The following is a 10,926-nucleotide window of genomic DNA, read 5'->3' on the forward strand; positions in this document are numbered from 1 at the left end:
GGGAGCTAAGTACCATTTGATTTTTTTTTTAAAGATTTTATATATTTGACAGAGAGAGACAACCAGGGGTAGCAGCAAACAGAGGGAGAGGGAGAAGCAGACCCTGCTGAGCAGGGAGCCCCATGTGGGGTTCAATCCAAGGACCCTGGGATCATGACCCAAGCCGAAGGCAGATGTTTAACCCACTGAGCCACCCAAGTGCCCCTGATTTTTAAAAAATATTATTTTAAATTTAATAATGAGAACAAACGTACCAGAAAAATACTGAAACGTTAATGTTCAGTTTAATGGAGTGCTATAACATGAACACTGGTGTTGGAGTTAATTCTAACATTTGTGTGGTCTGAAGCAAGAGAATGTATGCAAGCCCGTGGCCTGTCCCTTCCCCTCTTCCACCCCTGGTCTGCCTATAACCTTGAAGTCCTCATGCGCATGTCTGTAGAATCCCTGCCTTCAAGTCCAATGCTCTTTAATAAACTCTTCAAGTTTCCCCCATGCTTTTTAATAAACAGCCTCCTTTAAGGCACCCCACAGAGCTAGAGTGTCAGACTGGGAGTGTGACCCTCTTTCAGGAACACTGGGCTGGAGAATACAATAGAAGCAGACCCAGGCTGCTCAGGCTGGGTTCTTGCGCCTGATCCAGGATCTAGAAAATGGGGACATGGATTCCTGGGGGGCATGGCCTTGTTCTCTATGGATTCCTTGCCCTGCGGGGCAAGGTGCAGACATAGGAAAACCAGAGCAGAGTCCTGTAAAGTCCAGGAAGGGGCTACTGGTTGCTTCTGCCTTCAAGTGGCCTCTTCACCTCTCCACCCATCCAAGTGTCAACATTCCTTCTTAAGGATGCAAATCCAGTTCTTCCAAGGAGTCTTCCAGACCTTTGGGCTCCCAGGAAATTCCTCTTTCGAAAGCCCTTGATTCATTCACATTCGGATTGAGGTAGCATTTACTAGGCTTCCAGACACCTTGCTTAACTTAGTCCACCTTGGTTAACTACCCCTGGGAGGTAGGTGTTATCACCCCTACATCACAGATAAAGAAACCAAGGCTCCGGAAAGTGATATGAGTCACCCAGTATAGTTTAGTGAGGAAGTAGGAGAACAGGGGCACGTAGGTGGCTCAGTCAGCTGAGTGTTCCACTCTTGGTTTTGGCCTGGGCCTTGATCTCATGGCCTGTGAGATGGAGCCCATATGGGGCTCTGCACTCAGCAGGGGTAGGGGTGGGTCTGCTTGAGGATTCTCTCCCTCTTCCCCATTCCACCCCCACTCTCTCTCAAATAAATAAATCTTTAAAAAAAAAAAAGGAAACTAGGAGAGCAGGACTGTGTTGGTTCTTTAAGTTAATGAAATGAAAATCAGATGCTCCAGGGAAAGACATGGCTTCAGTGTTTTTCATCCACCTCGCAGGTGATTCTAATGTGTACCCAGGGCTAACCCACTATTTACAATTCCATACTATTCTTGTCATTGATTGGGAAAGGCAGATTTATTTATTTATTTATTTATTTATTTTAAAGATTTTATTTATTTTTTTGACAGAGATCACAAGTAGGCAGAGAGGCAGGCAGAGAGAGAGGGGGAAGCAGGCTCCCTGCTGAGCAAAGAGCCGGATGTGGGGCTCCATCCCAGGACCCTGGGTTCATGACCTGAGCCGAAAGCAGAGGCCTTAACCCACTGAGCCACCCAGGTGCCCCAAGACAGATTTATTTTTTATTTTTAAAAATATTTTATTTATTTATTTGACAGACTGAGATCACAGGTAGGCGGAGAGAGAGGAAGGGAAGCAGGCTCCCCTCTGAGCAGAGAGCCCAACGTGGGGCTCAATCCCAGGACCCTGGGATCACTACCCGAGCCGGAGGCAGAGGCTTTAACCCACTGAGCCAGGGTTCAGTGGCTCTGAAAACTTTTGTTAAGTTTTTAAATGAAGGGCGCCTGGGTAGCTCAGTGGGTTAAAGCCTCTGCCTTCGGCTCAGGTCATGATCTCAGGGTCCTGGGATGGAGGCCCACATTCGGCCTCTCTGCTCAGCAGGGAGCCTGCTTCCTCCTCTCTCTGCCTGCCTCTCTGCCTTTCTGTCTGTCAAATAAATAAATAAACATCTTTTTTAAAAAAAAAAGTTTTTTAATGAAAAACTCTTTTTGTTAAGTTTTTAAATGAAAAATTTCCCAGGTGCCCTGGGAAAGGCAGATTTAGTACAGTATTTTGAATAACTGGAAGACAGTAGCTGAGCTTTTCTTTGGTTGCTGGTACTTGGGGCCTCTGTAACAGCCCAAGTACTCCCTAAGATTCCAAAGAGGAGGAGAGGTTTTAAGTCTGTGCCTGAAAACAAAGTTATTACTGTTTCTGTGCATTTGGCCCCTGAGAGCTACATGCAGATCATGTTGGTCAGGAGTTCAGCTGAGCTGCCAGGTATCAGAGTTAAGTCCGTACTTACTGCCATGGAATAAGCAAGAGGCGAAAACTAGAGAAAGTGGTGACTCCCTGTGGTTCACTTCTCCCATGCAATGGTCCTGATTGAGGGTCAGCGGGCTGAGAGCTACATGGGGTTCGGGAGTAAGGCTCATCTCACTATTTCCAGCACCTGGAACAAAAGACACTTTTATGGACTCTGAGGTGGGTAATGGGGGATGAGAGGAAAGATGAGGAGGAGTTTTTGAGTTTTGAGTCAGAGAGGGGAAAGGCATCTTCATTTCCCCCTGCAGCCTCCAACAGGTGGCAGAGAAGCCTGAAGGAGACCTCTAAGGCCTCAGATAAGGACGCCTAGAAACAGGAGGAGACAGGGTAGAAATGTGAATTTATCTGCCGGGGGCCCCGAGTGCTTCTGAGACTGCAGGGTGCAGGCTGTGCCCCGAGACCGGCATGGGAAGGCACCTTCTCCCTACCCCACAGCGGGTCTGCGGAGTGGAGCCTTTGCGATCCCCTCTGACCAGACACAAGAGACTGCGCACCCATATTTAATCAGGAGCCAGACTCTAAAAGTGCTCAACATATAAGTTGCTTTGAATGGGCTTTTCTGTCTCTTGAGCAAAAACATGTATAGATTTCTTCCCAAAATGTTGCCTTTGCATTTTTCTTTTATTTTTCTCCTGCTTGCCGTTTCCATTCTCTGGTGGCCACCCAGCCTCCCGTCCAATATGGCTCCATGTCCGCTGTCCACTAGACACTTCTCCACCTACTGCCTCCAGCCACGCCTCTGCCTGCAGGACTTGGGCCTGAACACATCCCCCAGCAGGGGCTCCTCTGATTCATAGCTACTCAGAAGCACAGGTAACAGTCCTGTCTTGTTGTTGGCGTCCTAAGTTGGGGGGGTGGAAATATTTTTTTTTCCTAAAGATTTTATCTATTTATCTGACAGAGACACAGTGATAGAGGGAACACAACAAGGGGAGCCGCTGAGGGAGAGGGAGGAGCAGACTTCTCGCTGAGCTGGGAGCCCAATGCAGGATTTGATGTCCAGACTCTGGGATCATGACCTGAGCTGAAGGCAGATGCTTAATGACTGAGCCACCCAGGCGCCCCAGGAGGGTGGGAATCTTGTGGGGCTGAGCCCTCAGCCTGTGGAATGGAGGCTCTGGAGTGTGTCAGAACTGAGTTGCGTCATAGGGCAACCAGCTGGTGCCAGAGAACTGCTGACGGAGACAGGCCCCGCTTTCACAGGGTGGCATTGGGGGACAGAACCGACTCGGAAAGTGATTAGGTCATGAGGGCAGAGCCCTGTGGAATGGGCTTAGTGCCTTATAAAAGAGATGCCATCTCTTAAAAAGATCTCCCCTGCTTCGGCCACATGAGGGCATAGCAAAAAGCTGCAGGTCTGTGAGCTGGAAGAGGACCTTCTTCAGCGCCCAGCCATGCTGGTGCCCTGATCTCAGACTTCCAGCCTCAGCGCTGCAAAAAATAGGATCCTGTTGTCTGTAAACGACCCTGCCTCTGTCACCTGAGGGACTAAAACAGCATGGCATTCAAAGCCCTCCAAAGGCCCACCAAAGGCCCGCCAACTACTTCTTCACTCTTGTTTGACATCACTCTGAATGTCAGGTTTCAGTCATTCTGAACTGCTTGTATTCTCTTGTGCTTCAGAAGCACGGGCCTTGCCCGTGATTATTTCTTCCTATAATGTACTTTCTTCTCCACATCATCTGTTTGACTTCCTCCTTCCTTGTGCTTTCAGACTTAGCTCAGACACGTCCTATGGACGGTTTTCTCTGCCTCCTGTTCCATCCATCCATCCATCCCTCCCTCCTGCGCTTAGGGGAGAATAAAGTCTCTCCTCCCTCCCTATTCCTCTTGTTCTGCATCTCATTTGCTTGGGAATTTACATCTTATTAAAGTTGTTGCTTATAGTTAAAAAAAAAAAAATTAGGGGCGCCTGGGTGGCTCAGTGGGTTAAAGCCTCTGCCTTTGGCTCGGGTCATGATCCCAGGGTCCTGGGATGGAGCCCTGCCTCGGGAATCTCTGCTCAGCGGGGAGCCTGCTTCCCTCTCTCTCTCTGCCTGCCTCTCTGCCTGCTTGTGATCTCTGTCTGTCAAATAAATAAATAGAATCTTAAAAAAAAAAAAAGAAAAAAGAAGTCTGGCTACATGCAGTAGCCATTATGTGTGGCAGAGTGTTTCATCTCCGTCACACAAGACGGCTTCCAGAAATGCTGGACAAGAAGAGCTGAGCAAGAAACTAGAAGTTGTTTTTATGGTGAACCATGTCTTTCTTATCTCCTCCTATGATTCTAATATTCTCTCATCCAAACCTCCTTCCTTCCCACTTATTTGTCCACCTCACTGCCTTTAGGACTGGTAGATCCAACAATCATTCAACCCCATGAAGACCCCCAACTCTCTGATCCACCTTCTTCTTTTTTTTTAATTTTTAATAATTTTTTTAAATAAACATATAATGTATTATTAGCCCTAGTGATTCACCATCTTTTTATCACTCCTTCAACTCCCTGATTCTTGTCCCCAAGTTCTCACCTCCTTCTTTACCTGGCTAAGATCTCATGGTCCATTATAGTTATGTCCTGGCTGAATTCCTTGTCCAGTTCTTTTCTGAACCCAGCTGTTTCTTGGAGCACTTGATCAAATGGAAATAAAGCTGCCAATAGATGCTACCAACACTCTTTTTCAACCTCTCCTAAGGTCCCAAGTTCACGGACACGTTACCCACCTTCCATGTTATTGGGTGACGAAAGCTTCTCTTCTTCATAACATAATTGACTACCCTTCCATCATCTCCTAGCTGCTGGCCCCTAATCCAGTGCCACGTATTTAAAATTTTTGGTGTTCTGTGGCATTCCATTTCTCATCCAACATCTGTATCAGTTGGGATAGGTATATCAGATGAATTATGCTATGAACCAAGTCTTAAAAGCCTAAGCGAACAGTGGTTTTCTCCCTCACACTGCAGCACATTCATTATTTGGTGGTGGGTGAGGGAGACTGTTTATTTGAGTCACTTAGTGTTTGCCCTGTTAGCTTGATCTCTATCTTGAATACTGCTAGTTGTTATACTAGAGGGAAAAGATGGCTCTGGAAGGTCTCAAACAAGTGATTAAGTGATCTAGCTGAGAAGTAGTGCACATCATTTCCAATCACAATTCACTCACTAGTTGGCCAGAACTAGTCTAACCACAAGGGAGCCAGGAAGTGCAATCCTGCTATGTGTCTGAAAAGGGGAATATTGAACATTTCTGCTAAACAACATTAATGAAGACCACAAGATGGTACAATTATTAACCTTGTCCTGCATGTGTGAGGCACATGGAGTTAAGAAATTTGCCTAATATCGTGTGCCTCATAAGTCAGAGCAGGATTTAAATCCATGTTATAGAACACTTGCTTCTAACCACTGCTCTACACTTCCTCTCAAGCCATCAGCAGACATTGTTATTATCATGTAATTTAATTGTGATATGTTCAGAGACTGTGGTTTTATTTTTTGAAATTTAGTGAGACCCTGTGGTCTTGTAAGTGATCAATTTTGTAAATGTTCTGTGTGCTTGAGAAGAACGTGTACTCTCCTACTGCTGGTTGATAAGTTAATGTTAAGACCTTTAGGTCTAGCTTAACTGTAGTAGTCAAACCTATATTTTGCTGAATTTTTGTTTACCTGAACTGTTTTTTTTTAAAAGGTTTTATTTATTTATTTGACAGAGAGAGATCACAAGTAGGCAGAGAGGCTGCGGGAGAGGGGGAAGCAGGCTCACCGTTGAGCAGAGAGCCCGATGTGGGGCTCGATCCCAGGACCCTGAGATCATGACCTGAGCTGAAGGCAGAGGCTGAACCCACTGAGCCACTCAGGTGCCCGTACCTGAACTGTTAATAATTGAAAGGGTGTTGAAATATCCCACTGTGATGGCAATTTTATGACTTAATGTTTCATCAATTTTAGCTTTATTTTTGTGGCTATTCTATTACTTGCATATATATTTTAAATTATCATATCTTTTGATTAATTTAACATTTGTGATTGTACAATGGGCCCTGTTCTTAATGATGGCCTTTGTCTTCACATTTATTTTCTTACCTTAATATAACTACCCAAGCTTTCTGTTAATGTTTGCCTGATCATTTTTTAATTTTATTTATCTCAAAATTGAACTATAGTTGACATACAATCTTATATTAATTTCAGGTGTACAGTGTAGTGACCCTATCTATTTATATATCTATAACAAAATGCTCACCATGGTAAGTGTGGTTACTATTTGTCACCACACAAATTTATTACAGTATTACTGATTGTATTCCCTCTGCCATACTTTACATTATTATGACTTACTTATTTTATAACTGAAATTTTATACTTCTTTCTTTTTTTAAAGATTTTATTTATTTGAGAGAAAGTGAGAAGGAGAGGGAGCAAGAGCACAAGCACACAAAGAGAGAGGGAGAGATAGAGAAGCAGGCTCTCTGTGGAGCAGGGAACCCCATGTGGGGCTCCATCCCAGGACCCTGGGATCATGACCTGAACTGAAAGCAGATGCTTAACCAACTGAGCTACCCAGGCGCCCTGGAATTTTATACTTCTGAATCCCCTTTTATTTTGCCCACTTTCCCATTCACTGGCAACTACTAGTTAGTTCTCTGTATTTATGAGTCTATTTCTGTTCTGTTCAATCATTTGTTGTTGTTGTTGTTTAGATTCCACATATAAGTGAAATCATATGGCATTTGTCTTTGAGTTATTTCACTTAGCATAGTACTGTCTAGGTCCATCCATGTCATTGCAAATGGCAGGATTTCATTCTTTTTGATGACTGAATAATATTCTAGTGTGTGTATGCACACACCACATCTTCCTCATCCATCAGTTGACGGACATTTGGACTGCTTTTGTATCTTGGCTATCATAAATCATGCTGCTAAAAACATAGGGGTGCTTGTGTTTTTTTGAATTAGTGTTCTTGTATTCTTTGGGTAAATACCCAATAGTGTTATTGCTGGATCAGAGCATAGTTCTATTTTTAACTTTTTGAGGAACTTTCATACTGTTTTCCATAATGACCGCACCAGTTCACATTCTGGCCAAGAGTGCAAGAGGGTTCCTTTTTCTCCACGTTCTCACCAATACTTGTTGTTTCTTCTGTTGTTGATTTTTAACCATTCTAACATGTGTGAGGTGGTATCTCATTGTAGTTTTTTTTTTTTAAGATTTTATTTATTTATTTGACAGAGAGAGAGGGAACACAAGCAGGAGGAGTGGGAGAGGGAGAAGCGGGGGGTGGGGTTGGGAGAGGGAGAAGCAGGCTTCCGGCTGAGCAGGGATCCTGATGCGGGACTGGATCCCAGGACCCTGGGATCATGACCTGAGCCGAAGGAAGGCAGACGCTTAACTTAAGCCTGAGCCACTCAGGCGCCCCTCTCATTGTAGTTTTGATTTGTATTTCCCTGATGATGAGTGATGTCAGGCATCTTTTTATGTGTCTGTTGGTCATCTCTGTCTTTGGAGAAATGTCTGTTCAAGTCTTCTGCCCATTTTTAAATTGGATTATTTGTTTTTTGGTGTTGAGCTGTGTAAGATATTTATATATTTTGGATACTAACCCTTTATCAGGTATGTCATTTGCAAATATCTTCTCCAATTCAGTAGGTTGCCTTTTTTTAAAAAAAAAAAGTTATTTATTTTTTTAGAGAGAGGAAGAAAGAGAGATTGAGAGACAGAGGAGGAGCAGAGGGAAAAGGAATGGGAGAGAAGCAGCCTCCCTGCTAAGAGTGGAGCCCGACATGGGGCTGATCCCACAACCCCAAGATCATGACTGAGCCAGTATCAAGAGCTGGAGGCTCAACCAACTGAGCCACCCAGGTACTCCTCAGTAGGCTGCCTTTTAGTTTTGTTGATTATTTCCTTCATTGTGTGGAAGATTTTGATTTTGATGTGGTCCCAACAGTTCATTTTTGCTTTTGTTTCCTTTGTCTCAGGAGACCTATCTAGAAAGATTTTGCTATGGCTGATGTCAAAGAGGTCATTGCCCATGTTCCCTTACAGGATTTTTATGGTTTCCGATCTCACATTTAGGTCTTTAATCCCCCCCCCCTTTTTTTAAAGAAATTTTATTTATTTGACAAAGAGAAAGATCACAAGTAGGCAGAGAGGCAGGCAGAGAGAGAGGGGGAAGCAGGCTCCCTGCTGAGCAGAGAGCCTGACGTGGGGCTCGATCCCAGGATCCTGAGATCATGACCAGAACTGAAGGCAAAGGCTCAACCCACTGAGCCACCCAGACACCCCCTCTTTAATCCATTTTGAATTTATTTTTGTGTATGGGGGTTCAGTCTCATTCATTTGCAAGTTGCTGTCCAGATTTCCCAGCAGCATTTATTGATGATTCATTCTTTTTCCCATTGCATATTCCATCCTACTTTGTTGAAGATTCATTGACCATATAATTGTGGGTTTATTTCTGCATTTTATATTCTGTTCCATTGATCTATGTGTCTATTTTTTGTGTCAGTACCATACTGCTTTAATTTCTATAGCTTTGTAATATAGCTTGAAGTCTGGAACTGTGATGCCTCAGCTTTGCTTTTCTTTTTCAAGATGGCTTTGACTACTAGGGGTCTTTTGTGGCTCATAAAAATTTTAGTGTTGTTCTAGTTCTGTGAAAAATATGGTGATATTTTGATAGAGATCACATTAGATGTGTATAATATTTTGGGTGGTATAGGCATTTTTAACAGTATTTGTTCTTCTAATCCATGAACACAGAACGTCTTTCCATTTCTTTGTGTTGTCTTCAATCTCTTTCATCAATGTTTTATAGTTTCCAGATACAGGTCTTGTCTCTCTTTGGTTAGGTTTATTCCTAGGTATCTTATTATTTGGGGTGCAACTGTAGTGGGATTGTTTTCTTTTTCTTTTCTTTTCTTTTTTATTTTTTTTTATTAACATAGGATGTGTTATTTGCCCCAGGGGTACAGGTCTGTGAATTATCAGTCTTACACAATTCACAGCACTGCCCATAGCACATACCCTCCCCAGTGTCCCTTACCCAGCTACCCTATCCTTACCCTCTCACCCCCCAGTGATCCTCAGTTTGTTTCATGAGATTAAGAGTCTCTTATGGTTTGTCTCCCTCCAGATCCCATCTTGTATCATTTTTTTCATTCCCTACTTCCCACAACCCCTCACCCTGCCTCTCAAATTCCTCATATCAGAGAGATCATATGATAATTGCCTTTCTCTGATTGACTTATTTCGCTCAGCATAATACCTTCTAGGTCCATCCACATTGTTGCAAATGGCAAGATTTCGTTTTTGATAGCTGTATAGTATTCCTGTGTGTGTGTGTGTGTGTGTGTGTGTGTATACACACACACGATATATATATAAAATATATATATATATATATATATATACATATATATATATATATATATATATATATCACATCTTCTTTATCCATTCATCTGTTGATGGACATCTAGGCTCTTTCCATAGTTTGATTATTGTGGACATTGCTGCTATAAACATTCAGGTGAGCATGCCCCTTCGGATCACTACATTTGTATCTTTAGGGTAAATGCCCAGTAGTGCAATTACTGGGTCATAGGGTAGCTCTATTTTCAACTTTTTGAGGAGCCTCCATACTGTTCTCCAGAGTGGCTGCACCAGCTTGCGTTCAGTGGGATTGTTTTCTTAATTTCTCTTTCTGCTGCTCCATTATTGACATAGAAATGTAACAGATTTTTGAAAATTGATACATTGATTTTTTTTATCCTATGACTTTCTTGAATTCATTTATCATTTCTAGTGTTTTTTTTTGTTGAAGTCTTTGGGGTTTCTGTATAGACTATCCGTTATCTACAAAGAGTGAAAATTTTACTTCTTCTTTACTAATTTGGGTGTCTTTATTTCTTTTTGTTGTCTGATTGCTACAGTTAGGACTTCCAGTTCTATTTTAAATAAAAGTGCAAGTGTGCATTCTTTTCTTGCTCCTGATCTTAGAGGAAAAGGTTTCAGTTTTTCATCATTAGATATGATATTATCTGTAGGCTTATCATATATGGCCTTTATTATGTTGAGCTATATTCCTTTTATACCCACTTTATTGAGAGTTTTTATCATGAATAGAAGTTTAATTTTATCAAATTTTTTTGCATCTCTTGAGATGACTGCATGATTTTCATATTTTATATTGTTAATGTGGTATATCATGATTATGGATATTGAACCATTTTTGTGTCCCTAGAATAAATCCCACCTGCTTATGGTGAGCAGGAGGCACTATGAGATGTTTATGGACAATAGTTCTTTGCCACTGCATCTGGATATAGTAGGGCAATTTCATGAAGTGTGTGAGGTCCTTTTTGGGTTGGATGTCCTGACTGATACTGAAATTCTTGGGCCTTTTCTCAAACAGTGGGCTGATCACCTTCTTGGCCTCCTACTTCTTCACAACAGCAGGGGCTGGGGTCATCTTCCCCTTAGCCTTCTTTTCT

This window comes from Mustela lutreola, chromosome 5 (genome assembly GCF_030435805.1).
Source record: "Mustela lutreola isolate mMusLut2 chromosome 5, mMusLut2.pri, whole genome shotgun sequence".
Classification (NCBI taxonomy): domain Eukaryota; kingdom Metazoa; phylum Chordata; class Mammalia; order Carnivora; family Mustelidae; genus Mustela; species Mustela lutreola.